Source organism: Aedes albopictus, chromosome 2 (genome assembly GCF_035046485.1).
Source record: "Aedes albopictus strain Foshan chromosome 2, AalbF5, whole genome shotgun sequence".
In the NCBI taxonomy this organism is placed as follows: Eukaryota; Metazoa; Arthropoda; class Insecta; order Diptera; family Culicidae; genus Aedes; species Aedes albopictus.
The window spans coordinates 395,114,889-395,131,628 of NC_085137.1; the positions used below are offsets into that span (position 1 = coordinate 395,114,889).

General features: G+C 36.0%; 1 protein-coding gene across 1 annotated transcript in view; it reads left to right on the forward strand.

Annotated features, from left to right (window-relative positions):
* The window catches only part of LOC109410775 (mucin-3A), a 619,568-nt gene that overhangs the window by 380,863 nt on the left and 221,965 nt on the right, over positions 1-16,740 (forward strand). The window contains exon 4 of the mRNA XM_062853232.1: positions 5,592-5,628. The gene's annotated coding sequence lies outside the window, so the exon portion shown is untranslated. The remainder of the gene's footprint in view (positions 1-5,591; positions 5,629-16,740) is intronic.

Genomic DNA, 16,740 nt, shown 5'->3' on the forward strand with positions numbered 1-16,740 from the left:
ATCACTTTGATAATAAACTGTGTTATCGGTGTTATCAATTTGTTATTTTTGTTATCATCTTTTTCAATTGCTGATAACCAGATGATAACAAATTTAGTTATCGATAATTTTGGTCTATCGCGATAACACAAAAATACTAAATGATAACAAAATATGTTATGTGTTTCCATACGCATATTTCAAAGCTTTCCCAAAACTGAGAGTCTGATGAACCTCGAATCTAAAAATAGATTCCGCTTTCCACCTTCAATGCGACTGCAGTTCGAAAGCGTAGCCTTTTATTACTCTCACTCTCAATGAGTCTCGTTGGTATAGGGGCTATCGGCTGCAACCGACAATCACTCGATCAGGGTTCGAGACCCGCCTGGGCGCAATAGTTGAAAACATTGGTTGTAAATTATAAGAAACTTTTTTCAATAGGTGATGATGTCGGTAAAGTAGATTTTAACTATTTTTGTCGATAAAATATCACTGAATGATAACTAATTGATAACAAAACTAGTTATCAATCAGCTGTATTTTTTCATGTTGATAACTAAATTTAATGTTGAACAAAATATTGTATAACACAATAAGTTATCAACTTGAACTCAATGATAACTTAAATTTTTATCATTTTGGTATTCGAGAAGTAAATATGAGTTATCATTTTTGTTATGTTGGCTCTTAATTCAACCTAAATGATAACAAACTCAATTATCAAACGAATGATAACCAGGTAACAGAACTTGTTATCATTTTGTTATCCGCCTTTGCTCGGGTGAACAGTCCCACGGCTCAACTGATAGCGCATACCCAAAACAAAAACATTACTAAAAGACCTTGTGGTATCCTTAAACTATCGGAATACCAAAAAAATATTTTATTTTGTTTATCACAAAATCGACCCAAGAACGGATCTTCTAACGCCACTGGTTTCGGTACGTGAACCCGGGTAGAGGTACAAACCAAAGACAAAAAAATATCAAGTTTTGTCATCATATCTCATTTTACCATTCTTTAGTTATTATGAATAACACTAAATAACTCGCTAAAAACAAAAGATATTATCATTGCAAAATGTGTTATGTCTGAATTTTTATTGAATAACAATAAATAACTAAATAATGGCAAAATATGCAATCATGACAAAATATGTTCTTCTGAAAAACCCAAGTAAAATAAAATCTCAATGGCATATTTTGCAATCATACTATTCTATCATTTATGAGTCACTTGGTATTTTTATATGTTGTCAGGTATCAGGTATCAGTAGGTCGGCTCTAGAGGCACGTGTTGTCAGAGAGAATAACATGAAAAGATCAAATATTGCCATTAAAAATTAATAGCTAAATGGCAAAACTTGTTTTTAATTTGTTGGGGATAAGAGCTAAAAGGAAAAAAATAATAACTGACTTTGTACCGGAAAATAACAGAATGATAACTATTTTTGTTATTATGAGATCATACCAAGGATAAAATTCTGAACTCAAAACACAGTTTTTTTTCCCAATCATAAGAACAAAATTCACAATTACGATGATCTTTTTTGAAATAACTTATTTTGTACATACTTTGTTCTCAATAACTCGATAATAACTGATTCAGTTATTTGACACTTCAAAATATTTTCTCCTTGGTTTGTTCTTATAATGATAAAATTAGTAATTATTGAGTTAATTTCCGATACAAATCCAGTTATTATTTTTGTTCCTTTAGCTCTTATTCCAAACAAACCAATAACAAATTTTGTTATACAGCTATTCATTTTTAATGGCAAAATTTGATCTTATGTAGTTATTTTCTTCTGCCCTGGAAGTTGACCATTTCTAACGTAAAAAAATACGAGAAATCGATTGATGCTAAATTCACTCACCGCATGGCACGGGGAGTGGTCCATTTTGCCCTTTTTTCATACAAGAAGAGAATCAAAATGTACTTTCAAACATCAAACACGACTGCAGATCGTTGAAAATTGCTGCATGTATTATAAGTGGTTAATAGCAATTATGAAAACACATCAAAGATCCTTTCAAATGCTTATTTTGTCCCATATGCCCCAAAAAATGCTGGAAATTCACACTTTGACCTAATTATGAATGGATTTTTAATGTTTGCGATTTGAAGTTGGTTTTTTGGCATAAACAAAAAGCGCTAAATCTATTATCACCAGAATCATCTTCGGGAGTTGTCCAATTTGCCCCATTTTGCCCTATTTTCGTAGAAAAAGAGATTTGAAATACATCTATAAGGGTTCATTCAAATATTAAGTAACGCAAAATTTGGCAATTTTAGACCCCCTCCCTCCCCCACGTAACAACTTTTGTATAAGAAATTTTGAAATTTTGTATGAAGCGTAACACAGTACTAGACCCCCTCTCTCCCCCCTCAGCGTTACGTAATATTTGAACGAACCCTAAGAAACAGATACTGTTAAGGAACACTGAAATTAGTGTTAGGTGCAATTGGAAACTAACAATAATTATGCGCGTATATGGAAGATCGTTTCCCTATTTAACCCTACCCTGCCCTAAAAACTGCTGGCTGATAACATATTTTGTATGGATTTGTAATATCACTGGTTTTAAAACATGAAATCATTGATCTTCCGATATGTACAAATACGATGTATCGATTAGCTATTGAATCGTTCACGGAAGGGTACAAACAGCAGTCCATTTTACCCCAATTTGCCTTGAATTTTGTCGTCTCATGAATAAATTGATTTCCCAAATTTGATTATGTCCGAATGAATCGGCTTCCAATGGAATCGAAAGAACAGTTAAAATATATTACTTTTTCTGTTACTTTTAATAAGCATTAATCTTAAAGTTAATATGTGTCAAATATGCACACAACTTATTAGATAAGGCATCTTAAATATATACATATTTTTATAAAACGATCAATTCTGACTATACATGTCAATGGTTGCTCTTCCGTGGTTGATCTGAGCTGGTACCAATTGCGCTGAATAAGGGCTGGGACACTCCACTTATTCTCAAAGTACAATTTAAACACATACACTTTTGATCAATTACGACGCCGGCCACGTCCTTATAGTCAGTTGGGAAGGGAAAGGAATGTTAGAGTGTGCTGATTGTTGCTACTAAAGACCGAGAGCACCTCTGCATCCCCACAACCAGCATGGACTGGGGTATTTGTTAGACGGAAAGGAAGGGAGATCTGGGAGTCACCGTTGGGACGGTGATGCGATCACCGAGAACATTTTTGAAAAAGTGTACAGGTCTAGACTCTATATGGGCCCAATAGTTTACCCTACACTACTCCAATCCGAATCTTTTTACATATAATCAAAGCTATACTGGTCCAACGCCTCATTCTTCTCATATTTGCTATGGAAGATTGAGTGCAAATTTAAGATTCAGCACGAAACAAAATCCAAATCCTTTTGACATACCATACCATTTACGACTCTGCTCCAATCGCCCAAGAAAACATTTCTCGATCTTGATCGCTCACTCCCACTCGACCATGAGCCACTAAAAGTATCCACGATCCCACGTTTAGTAGGTATACCAAATTCGATCACGCACCCCTGCACCGGTCGCCCGATCGATATTGTCGCCAATTGGCAAACCATTTGCACATTTTCGCGCACCGTCAAATCTTGATCGCAACGCCCGTTCCTTCCACATTCGAGGTCTGTGGGACGAATGTCATGGAGACTGCCATCGACCCACTAGGCAGGTACCTATTGCTGCCGCCAAGAACTCCAGATCTCTTGACCAACATCCGCGTCGCGTCTCGTCGTCAGCCGGAGCACAACCTGTTCGTAGCAAAACCACACCTGGGTATGGTACAACGCAGACATAATAGGTTCGCTAATAGAAAAACAATCATCTGTCGACTGAGCAGCTAGCTAGACACTCGATGGACGTGCAGCAGCACCAAACAACTTATAAAGCCACTCAAAAACGCAAGTTAGCACCGCACCGCCGCACCATCAAGCCTTTAACTCAAAGTGGATCAATGTGGGCGTTACCGACCGACGGAGTTAGGTTGCATGCGAGAACAGCAACCGAGATGGTTCACTTGAGATCTGAGGTACCAGCCTTCGATAGCTTGTGGCCAGTAGCTAACGTTTAGGAGTTTGCTCTTGAGCAGATATAGATACAGGGTCGGACGGAGGCTTTTCGCCTACCTTACAATCCTTCTATTCTTCTATTTCTATCCGTTTGTTTGCCTGTGCTCAACTTCTATGGTGGTTTCTGCTTTTAGTGGTGTTGCGTGTACGTACACTCCGCATGTCACGAACACTACCTGAGTTACTGGTTGAAAATAGTAAACAAAAATCAGCTGTTCCCGGCAAAATCAAATGGGCATATTTTCAACCAGTAGATTTGCATTAGTGTTCGTGACACCGCGCTGCGAAACCAGTATTCCCATACTGCTATTCTTCAATGCTTCTATCTGTCTGTCTTTCCATCCATCTAAACTTCTATCTTTTTATCTTTCTGTTCCCTTTTTCATTTAATTTCTTGAAAAAAATGGAGAAGGTGATGGTCTTTTTATCTTGCAATTCTACTTTTCTTCTATTCTTTGCTCTTCTGTTCTTCTACCTTTTGTTCCTTATATTTCTTAAATCCCTCTATAATTCTTTCATTTAACATCTTTATAATTCTACTTTCTGAATCTTCTTTTTCCTTTTATCTATTCTTCATCTACTTTCGTCCCACAACACAACATGCAACAAATTAATTGGAAACAAGTCCAAAAGAATCGAATCCCAGAAGCTACTGATTTCTTGCCAGAGGTCCAACCCTGGTTTCCTCTGGTCTAGTTTCCCACCTCTCGGAAACGGACAGATCTAGGTTTGTAAGAACCGCCCTTTTTCAACACCCTACATATCAAATAGTTGGCAAACTTCTCCAGTTGTTTACGACTCCACAAACAGTCCACTGACTGTTGTAGGTTGGTACAAGTGCTTCAAGTGCGCTGTGCAAAGATCGCGATCAAAACAAACTACAGCTGCAACTTGACAATGTTCTAAACATTATCACCGTCTTCGAAGGCAGACACAAGCCGGTGTGCAACATTGTAGTTTCCCAGCTAGGCATTATTACGAAACGTTTGCTTGACGCAAATGGCTAGCCACCGATCGGGTCACCGGATATGTAACGGTTCTCTCGCTCGTTGTTGGTTTACCACGGTCGTCCGACCACGCCATTATTCGTCTCGGAACATGTATTAATTTACGATTTCGACTTCGGTTCTCTCAGAATATCGATTTACTAGATTTGAATCCAACCGCCGCGCCGTCGTACCATCGACCAACGCAGCGCGAGAATACCACGACCAGTTTTGAACTACATCTACGTTGGACCTCAGAAAGGGGAATTCATTCATCGTCGATGAGCTCGGTATTCCGCCGCCAAGTAATGACGTAGCCGAAGGGCAGCTGTTGACCCCATCTCACTATGTTTGTCTATTTACTTTTTCTCCTAATGGATATCTTCGAATGCGTTTAAACTCCCGACGCGGCGTGCTAAGTTACCTTCTCCCGTTCAAGATGAATCGTCCATCTGATTAGCAGTTTATTAAAACGTTTACTTACTTCTTTCTCGCTTTTCCTCTTGATCTCATTTCAGATTCTCCTGGTGCGGTTCGGACAACAGTAGTGTAAAGGTCAGTATTGCTGAGTAGCTTCCCGGTATGAAAGCGATGGGAACCATTTGATTATTATAACGAGTTGAGGCAGATTTGTTCAATGCAATGCTCTTGGAAATGCAATCGTGTTGTTGAATAAACTTTAACCTTGTTCTAAGGTCAAAGTTGCTCATAAATCAGAAGGTAAATCACCCGATTGGCAGTCTCACTTAACCAGAACTAACACGCTTAAAACAAATTCAGCAAGTTGTCGCATATTTTACAACAAATAGGTGATGTTACTATTTTTTTTTTTTTTTTGCAAAATGTCATTCAAGAATTTATTGTAGTTATCTCTGAATATAATAATACTTGAGTATTCAAACAGGAGCTATTTAAAAATAAAACTCTTCTAGGTGTGTTCCTAACCAATTTCTCTGGATTTTGCCAGATGTTCGTTTCTGGTAATAACATATTCAGATTTTCAGGAATTCAGCAAGTTTTTTTTTTTTTTGATAATTCCACCATAACTTCTTCCTTTCATTTGTTTCCAATTTATATATCAATCAACACTATAGATTCTTTTACGATTCATCCTGTGGTTGCGTCAAAAATATCCAAGGCAAATTCCTCTATGAGTTTCCCGAAGGACCCACAACTTATGAAATATATAGTTTGTTTTTTTTTTCAATATTCCAACGTTTGATTGCTTCGAAATTCATGCATACAACAGAAACACGTGCTTGATGGACAAATTGAGATTTGAATTATGAAAATAAGCCTTCAGGGGACGGAGTTAATCAAGTGACTCCGTAGCTTGGAGGAAAGAAGCGCCCATCTAGGGGGTTCAATTCCCACCGGAGCTCGTGTTTCTGTTGTGGTGCATGAATCTAATTCGTGCGTTGTAATTCTCACTTGGTCCCAAGTCTTGAAAATTTCGTTCTTGAAAGGATGGTAAAAAAGTGGGTTCAAAATTTAGACGATTTATTTTTTTTTTTAGGGTAGATTCTGTGACTAAATTTATAGTATCACTATCACTTCTATTTTGGTGTTCCTATTGAACTTAATCGTTTTATGAGGTGGATTTGTTGGTTGTTCTTGATGAAGTTGGTGAATGTTCTTATTAACCCTCTAAATACTCAACCTCGCCTTTAGACGGGGTATAGTTTGAGCATTTTTATTTATTTATTTATTTTGTTTCGTGGACATTTTTTTTTTGGCTGATATTTCGGACTGTTATGTATATCTCAAAATGGTTTTAGGTGTCTTTCAAAGCGTATTTACATTTTTGAAATATCATTGGAAAATTGATGTTTTAGTCACCTTTCAGAAGTCATTATTTTGTATTATTTTGTATTGAATCGCTACATTTTACATATTTTATTGTTTTCCTCAATCATTCAATCGTAGTTGAATATTTTAATGGAGTCGAATACACTCCTAAAAATTACACGGAAAATAACATTTTCCATGAAAAAAATAAAATAAATATATTTCATCAATAATCATAAAATTTCAAAAAGTTTTCGGATATTCAGATATTCAGAAAAAAAATAAAAATGTAAGGATGTTCAAAAATAAAAATAAGAAAAATCAAAAACCGAAAATCACAAAATCGAGAATTAAAACAAAAACATCTTCCATAACGCAGTGTTTTGACCATGTGTACACCAATTCTTTTATTTTTAACAAATTTTATAAATTCTGTAAATTCGTTAAAAGCATTTTGTAGAAGTTGACTTTTTAGTTTTACTTTTTTAGCACGTAAGACTTGTTTTTCATTTTTTTTACACACAAGTTCGGACAATTTTCATAAAGTCATCCATACATCAGTCTTTGTAGGACTTATTATTTTAAGTTGCACCGATTTGAAAAAAAAAATCGAAATATAAGTCTATATAACTGAAAAAAAAAATGCGAAGTTGCATGGAAATATACAAAGTTTCCATACCCACAAAGATTCGTTGAAGTCTATGAGGATGCCGCCAATTCTGGAGACGAGTTTTCTCAGGCGAACACATTTTATGGGCCTTAACAAAATCCCACTTCATGAAATGTAAAAAAAAGTAGAACAGGATACATTTCTTCATTTGATTTTTGTTAAAGGAATCTCAAATAAGTGTCTGCTTGGAAAATTAATAATCAAGACAGTCGAAAATCAACAAACACCTGGACAATTTCCACAAAATTACTCAGGAACGAAAAACACATCTCGAAAATATCATAGAATATAGCTTGTGTAATTCCCTTCAAAAAAAAATTTTTAAGATTTTTTCCGGACTTCCTATATAATTATTCCGACTTTTCCAGCTGATTTTCCTGAACTGTGGAAAATTTTGTGGAAAACAATTTTCATTTCGTTTTTTGTTTTTTTGTTTTTAATTGCTGAAAAAATTTGCTTAGGATTTCACAGAAAAATATGTGTCAACGGTGCTTCGTTCCAAAGTTATGCTTTTTCAAAGAAAACGGCTCATATAGCATATCTGGACAATTTGCACAAAATTGGTCTTAACACAGGAACGAAGAAAAACCACATCTTGAATGTTTAACAGAATCTAGCTAATGTAGTTCCCTTCCAAAAATATTTTTTTGCGAATTTTTCCAGACTACCCAATTAGTTTTTCCGACTTTCCCAACCGATTTTTCTCAACTGTGGAAAATTTTGTGAAAAGTGACTAAACATTCTTGTTTATTTATAGCAAAAATTCCTGAAAATGTTATTAAAAATTTTCCTCTGAGTTTTTAAATTATTTGCAGGATTATTCTTGTATACTTATAACCTTCGGATGAATATTCTTGTATATTTATAACCGTCGGAGGAATATAAATGCTTTGTGCAAATTTGAGCTCGATTTGTAAATCTTTTGCGAAGCTAGAACCGTTCTCGTCAAGTATTTTTAGATAACTTATTTTTGAACTGTCATATCTCGGAAACCAATGAACCGAATTGAATGAAATTTTGAACGTTCATCAACAAAAAATTACACTAGTTTACAGCATTTTTGAACTCGGTAAGCTGATGATCGTTTTTGGTGTAGAATCATACCCTGAGTTCGAAAACGCGTAGGAAAAAAAATTCAGTAAAGCGGAAATTTTATCGACTTTCCATACAAGGTTGATGATTTGAAATCGATTTTTGTTCTATTTTTAAGCAATGCCGCTCACTTCACACATCTCATTCTCCGTAATCAATGCTCCGATTGAGCTGAATTTTTTACTGTATCTCGTTTACATATGATATGTACTTGAACACATTATGAAGAATTTTTCTCGATGTTCATTGAAGAATTGCACAAATTTCTATCATGATTTAGAAGAATTCTATGATTTGATTTTACTTAGAATATTTTTAACCTACTGGAACCTTTGGTTGGAAATTTCTCAGAAAATTTTGTCAGAAATCATCATGCTTAAATGTTTTCTGAAATTTCCATTGGAATTTGACAAAAAAGAAAAATGACACTTCAAAGTTTCCTTTCCTAGGTGATCAAAAAGTGATTAAAATGCGCCTTTGAATGAAAATAAGCCGTATTTGCTCCTTTTGTACAGCTTAAATGCTGGTTTCGACCCCATGACGGCTGAATAAATGATTATCGCTCGGATTCAGACACAAGAGGAAACCAAATTTTGTTTAAAATTCTGTCTTCCTTCTCCCGTTGCCTTTTTAATTTATTTTCTTATTCTCTTTTTCTCACTCTTCCTCTCAAAAAAGGTAATTTAAGAGAGTTCGGATGTGCTAGACGGCATTTTTTTTGCTTTAAATACTACGCAACAGCAGTCAGATTTTCAGTAGCAGTTAAGTTCCTAATTTAGCAAAGTTTAGCATTCGAACTGGTAGAGCAGTAAGCATGTGAAAAGAAGAACAAATTCTGAAATGCGGCTTGTTTGAATGCTTATTGATTACCTGAGTTGCTGTTCATGAAGTTTCGTCAGAAGTTTATTTCAGATTTTTGTCAGAAATTTATTTGGGAGGTCATCAGACATTCTCATAGTAGTTACGTTATAATTTTTATGCTTAAGTTTTCATGAAAATTGAGCATTAACTTCTCCAAAAATCTCACCACGGTTTCCGCTAGAAATTCTCTTTGAAGTTTTCGCAGAAATAACCCGAGCGATCGCGCTACCAAATTTTCTACAAAATTTTAGAAAATTTCTAAAATAAATTCTTTTTGGAATTATCCAACTCTGAATGTCTGTTATGAATTAACTATAGTTGCTATTAATTTGTTTTCTAGCTACGTTGGTTGTCTCAGTTTCAAAATCATACACATTGACATCAATGTTTTTTGTAAGAATTGAGTATTAGAAAAAATCTTGTTTTTTTTTATTTTTTTTAATATACCCTCTGTAAGATGACCCCTACAACACTATGCCCCCCCCCTCAACATGACGTTATCAGATCAGGGTTGTTCACAAATGACGACAGTATCAAAAATTCACGTACAAAAGGCTGAATCACGAAAGGCTGAAACAACAAAAGGCTGAAACACCAAAAGGCTGAAACACGAAAAGCTTAAACTACAAAAGCTGGATGCATCAAAAGGCTGAAATAACATAAGGCTGAAATAGTGATTCGACTAGTTTTCAAATGGCACCAGCCTAAGGGGATAATGCTGAAGACAACCCCAACACAGCCTATCACGCCCTAGTTCTTGGTTGGCTAAACTAAGTCGTTTTGGGGGAACGTGCTTCCCTTACTATGTTCTGAATCGGAAAGTTTCACGACTGTTTGCCCGCAATTACAATCTCATGCTATTCATTATTGAATGCCTACATTACTATGACTGTATTTCTCAAAAGAATAGCATCTATTCCAAAAAAGGGAAAATCTCAGATGATGTTGTTAGCAGCTGTAATGAGAACAATCTCCTAAACAACGTGACTCGAAAGAACAGTTCATGTTTGAAGAAGGAAAAAATAACGATATAAATGTTACCAGTACCTTTTTTGTGTTCGTTGCTTTGCATCATTAGCCTCTTCACTAAGGTCAGTTTCAAAACTAAGGCCCATATAGATGATGCGGTAAGCGCAAGGGTAATCAGCTAGATTAAGGACTGTTCAATTTATAAAACGGACAACTTTACAAGGCTATAAAAAAAAGACGCCTAGTTCAAATCTAACCACCCTTGCTTCATTTCTCAGTACATCATCTATCATTATGGTAATCATTTTTGAATCGAATAAAAATAGTTTTATTTTATAGAAAATCGGCCAGATGTAAAATGAGGTGAAATTTTTGATTGCTGAAAATTTGAAAAATAAATATAACTACTGTTCACATATGGTATATCGTTTTTAATATCAGAAAACTAAGTGCCATGCTGCAGCAGCATCAGTAATAAACATTCTGGCGAAATTTAAACTCAATTGGAAAATTAGATGTTGAGATATCAAAGTCTCAAGTCGAATTCAATTTTTTGAATAAAATTCAATTGTTAAGCAAAAAGGGCATGAAAATATTAAATAAACAATTATTTTATGCATTCAGTCGAAAGTAGGAATCATGTGGTTTCAAATGCAGAAAACCGCTTTTTAATAGCATTGCTGGTTTGGATACTGTGCGCCATTGCACGTACAGTAATCAAAACAGTTTCGTTCTTTGAAGGTTCTTCCAAATAACAATGCAACCTTATGCAAAACTTAGCATGACAATGATGTTAGAAATGAAAACTTTACATCTAATTATTATTAAATAAGGCGTACAACAGCATAGGGCCAACTTTGTTGAAAATAAATAATAACAAGATTCGCTAGAGTCGAAAAACTGCATTAACTGGAGCAAAAAGTATGCAGTTTTTTACTATGACCATCTTTATGGATTAAATTTTTGATGAAGAATGCAATTTAAAGTAAATTTTTCTTCTGTAGCATTCAGAAAGCAATATTCTACTACTCTGGACAAATTTTCAGCCGAATCCGTTGTGCTTTTGCAACACAGGACTTAAATAAATATTTTTTAATAATTACTATGAAAACAAGGCAACTCACTAAATCAAGCTGCAGGCTGCCTTGTGCATTATTATTGACCAACTATTGAGCTTTACCTTCAATAGAACAGTATGAGATTGCAATACATTGAAAACTTCATGAAAATGTGCATGTTAAATATGTGGAAAGTTATGTCGAATTTTGAGAATTGGGTTTTCATTGATGTTTCACGAAAATCGCTCCAGTTACACAATAAAGAACATTTTACTCAATGTTATATTTTTCCTACATTTCAAAATAGCTATTGAAAGTTGTGCAAAAAACTGATAACGATTTTATTGAAAAATAAAAAAGATATCGCACAAGCAAGTTGTCCGTTTTATAAATTGAACAGTCCTTATGCTGAGCATGACGCGTTTTAGCGTTCGGGCTACAAATTTCTCATTATGGAAATTTTCATAACTTCCTTGGCTATTAAGTGGCTTTGTGACTGTTAGTGGTTAGAAGCTGGCTTTATCTCAGTTGGGGCGTAACGGCAAGAGAAGGAAGAAACGCTATAGCTTATTTAAGCATTTTCGTATTTTCAATTTCAGTTTCTTCATTTCAGCCTTTCGTATTCAGTATTTTGTGCATTCAGCCTTTTGAGATTCAGCCTTATGTTACCGTCCCCAAAAATTATATGGCAGAGAGTTTGGATGAATTTTTTTCTTGGGGATTTTTATGAAGCTATCGGTGCAATTTCTCGTTTAATTTCAGAAAAACTAATTGCAGGCCTAAACTTCAAATACAATTACATATGTGAAGGCATTGCGCCAAAATTTTCCTTAAAAAATTGAAACAAGTTCTTCACAGCTTTTCTCCCATTTTTTATCATTTTTCCCCAATTTTGTCTTTGAATTTCATGCAACACAGCATCTGTTTTGAAACCCGGAGCAATTTTGATTTTTTTTATTTTATTCTGATACTCAAAATAATGTTTACAAGATTTTTTGATCCCTTTTTTAAATAAGTGTCCATGTTCAATTGCCGGACAGCTCAGCCAGAGCAATAATCACCATTAGGTAATGCAACTTTTCGCTCCCATACAAACTTTTAATCTATTTTAAAAAAAAAGTTGCTGAGCACAAAAAAATATGCTAATTTAACCCTAAAAGGGATACCTTCATGGCCTCAGTTTCGTCACCTCGCTGAGTGTGTTCCATCAAAGACGAGCTCTGAAAGGCGCCTGGGGACCAATGGACCCCAGGTATCCCTTTTAGGGTTAAATATCGGCTCAGTTTTTGATGCAGATTCAGAAAACTGTTCTGGAAAATTACAATAACTGGCTTAACTTTTAGAGTTTATATAACTTGTTATCTGAATCTTTGAATGTCAATTAAAATACACTAAAACCTCCTTTTATGCATGTTATTTCCATGTCCTGCATAAAAAAGTACTCAGAACCAATATTGTGCATAAGATTGTTTAATAATGACGGAACTATTGCAACGGCAGCCAGGGGGTGTTTATAGGGGAGAGCAGAGGAAGGTAACAATGACGTTTTAGGGGGTACCAAGGGGTTTCAGCGAGGTACCAGGAGATCTCAGTTTGCTAATTCTACACTCATCTCAGGGGGTTTTCCTGGGGAGTTGTCAGGGGGTATGGAGCCTCTCAGGAACGTTACATGGGGTCCGAGGGGTTTTAAGGGAGATTTTAGAGGCATTTCAGGAAGTTTCAGAGCTTTTCCAGCGGGATGCAGAGGCGTTACGAAAGTGCTATGGAGGAGTTTTTTGGGAGTTTCGGTCCGTCTCAGTTGCATTACATGGGGTCCGAGGGGGCTTCAGGCGGGATCTTGAAGGCATTTCAGGAAGTTTAAGTAGATTTTTGGAAACCTCATCACATATCTCTGAAACGCCCCTGAAATACCCTTTGATTTAAAGGTGTTCTTAAAACCCCCTGATACGATCGTGACCTAAAATGCCTCGAAATGCCCCAGAAACCCCTGAATGGGATTACGGCATTGAAACGCCCTTGAAATCATCATAATTATTTGAAATGCCTCTGAAACCCTATGGACGCCTTTAATAGGGTTCGCACCTGAAAACCCCATTGAACGCTCCTGAAATACTATCAAATACCCCTAAAATCATAAGGAATGCCCTTAAAATGTTCCTGAAACACCCTGGAACTCTTAAATTACTCTGAAATTACTCTTAAATACCTTGAAACGCCCCTCAAACCCCTTGCAACGCCCTTTAAAGGCTCCTAGGATCCTTTGAATAGCCCTTAAAGCCCCTTGAAACATCCCTGAAATCTCCTTATTACAATTTAAATGCCCGTGAATTTCATATAATCCCATTGAAACGCCAACAGACAGATGGCCCTTGCAAGGCTCTTCAGATACTCCGCAACAATCCCTTAAAACGTCCCTGGAGCCCCTTGGAACCCCCTTTTTGGGTTCTCTGAAAACTTTCTGGAAACCTCCTAAGCCCCACCTGAAATGCCCAGGAGCAAGACCTCTTTTCGCGATCTAGATTCTTTAATTGAAGCCCAAACTTAATTTTTGCATAAATTTTCCTTTTTTATCCCTTTTTTTAAATTAATGCACATTTTTATTTTATGCAGTCCCATCCATGTGCATAAAAAGAGGTTACAGTGTAAAGTAAAAGAATTTCCGTATTTCTTCTGCTTTTTTAATGTTATTGAAAACTACAACACAACGTGGATTTCTCAGATTATATAAAGTTTCCTTGTAAAATGTTGGGATTTTAATGAGATTTCTTTTATTTCTAGTTGTGTTATAATTGTCGTCTTTTAGCCGCATTCTTTGAGTATTTGTTTTTTGAATATTTTTAATGTTTGTTTCAAGACAAAGCATTTCCATCCCAAAACATGGAAAAATATGCCATTTTTGACTCGATAGTTTTCAATTTGAATGACATTTTGTTCATAAGCAGGATTTCGTGGATCATTTACTTTTGCATCATTGTGGAACGGACCTGGTGTGATGATTAAAGCACGTGACTGTCACGCCGAGGAACTGGGATGGAATCCCAATCCCGACAAACTCACAAAATGTGAGCTCTTCCTTCGGAAGGAAGTAATATTCATTACGCATCCTAATTCATTACGGATGACATCCTAACATCTGTCCGGTGACTAGCCAACCAGACGCAACACGCGGGGAAATTCTTACAAAAATATAAAATATTTGACACTTCAATTCTTTTTTACCATCAGATGGAGAGAACAAAACCAGTGACAACCTTAGACAACCAGACAAAGAATTTGATGAGAAAAATCACAGACAACAGACGTTGAAAATTTTAATTTATTTTTAATATTTGCCACTTCAATTCTTTTTCCCTATCAGATGCAGAAAACAAAACCAGTGACAACCTTAGACAACCAGACACAGCATTTGATGAAATAAATACAGACAACAGACGTTGAAAATTTTGATTTTTTTAATGCATAAAAGAATCTGTCACTCTTAGACAACCGAATGCAGCAAATAACACAGATAGCCCTGTTTGTCCGGTGACTTCACCAAAGTTTTCAGACGTAAATATAAGCTACATTGAATTCGCCAAATAAAAAACTCTATTGAAAACAATGAAAAATGTATTTTTTTTTATTTAAAATCAGCGTGAATAAAACATGAACCGTTTCTATTGAAAAAAGTTGATTACGATTAAAATTTATTATTTGTTTATAGCTTTTTCTCAGAGGTCATCAAACTTAAATCCCTTGAAAGAGAGTTCTATGCTGGAAAAGTTTGAGAACCCCTGAACTAAATCAAAATCAGTGGTTGAATTTCCTTCGCAAAATCCACCACAACCGAAAAAAAAATGCAATCTATATTGCAAAACAAAAAAAAATTTGTTTTTGCACTACGCAGCTACAGCAGCGTTGGAAATTGGACCAATTTTCGTCAATAGCTGCTTCTCATTATCGGAGGTTTTGTTTTGATCAAACTATGAGGAATTTCGGTGCGGAATTCATACAAGTCCCGAGTGGAAAATATGCTGTTATGAAATGAGACCTCTTGTTGGAGTGGTTGTTTTGCGCTTTGAAAACGTGGGTTGCGAGTAGGTACCACTAAGTGTTTGCTAAGACAGGTGAATGGAGTTTTAATGATCGATTTTAGTCTTTTGTTGTGTTTGGATTTTGGTCTCCGATTTTCTATTTGGATTGAAGTCTTTTTGGTTCATTGCCGTGACAACAAAGCTAATGCGATTTTCATCTACATTTTTGGTTTCACATTGACGTTTATAGATACAAATCACCTTTTTGTGAACAAGAATGACTAATCACTAAAGTTTTGAAACAACCAAGAAACATTCAAACTGAAATCATCCGAGTTATTGTGTGAGCTGACCACACACCGCGTCTACGCGGTGGCCATGCGTTCGAGGAATTGTCATAATGGTTATCATAACTTTGAAGGATTAATCTTATATCCAAATACGGTGTAGAGGCACTCACCGCGTCGTTCGTTTGAACGCTTTCAAACTAGCGAACGATAAACGATTATTGTTGCATCTGGTCGTAGTTCAAGTCATGACGTCTGCGGCGGGTGCATACGTTGGTTGGGGCCAAAACTCAATTTCATACGACGATGACGACGACGACGACGATGACGGTAGGATCAAGATTCGTTTCAATTCTTGAGAGAGGGCTCCTTGTTGTGTTGTAAGTACGATTACATTCAAGAGTGTGTAAACAAGCCGCCGACGACGATTACATGATCCATTCGTCTCGCGAGCTCTCTTGAATGGCTCCATATGATATCAAATGATGAACAAGAGCTCGATTGGTATAACTGTTGGAACGTGTGCCACCTGAAGTACCCACCAACAACGGACGATGATGACGGACGATGGCGATGATGGTTGTAATAAAGGCTAGTCATGCTAGGCTAGGGGATACAGTAGCTTTGGGATAGGTTCAGCTCATTGTGGGATCATTGTTGGTCGGTTGGATTACAATCGATAAACGCTGTCGTGTCGAGGATCTGGTTGTGTAGTATTGTTGACATCGATTTACTGTAGGTTTAAATTGTGTTGTATAAGGCTGTTTTGCGATTCAAATTCGCGTATATGATTTGCTGTAGGTGATGAATAGATGACGATTGTCGTACCCATTTATGATGATTAGATGGATGCTGGTTTTAAAAATGTGAAGTGACTGTAATTGCAACGGTAGCATTTAAGCCCGCCATATCGAATGTATCTTACAACT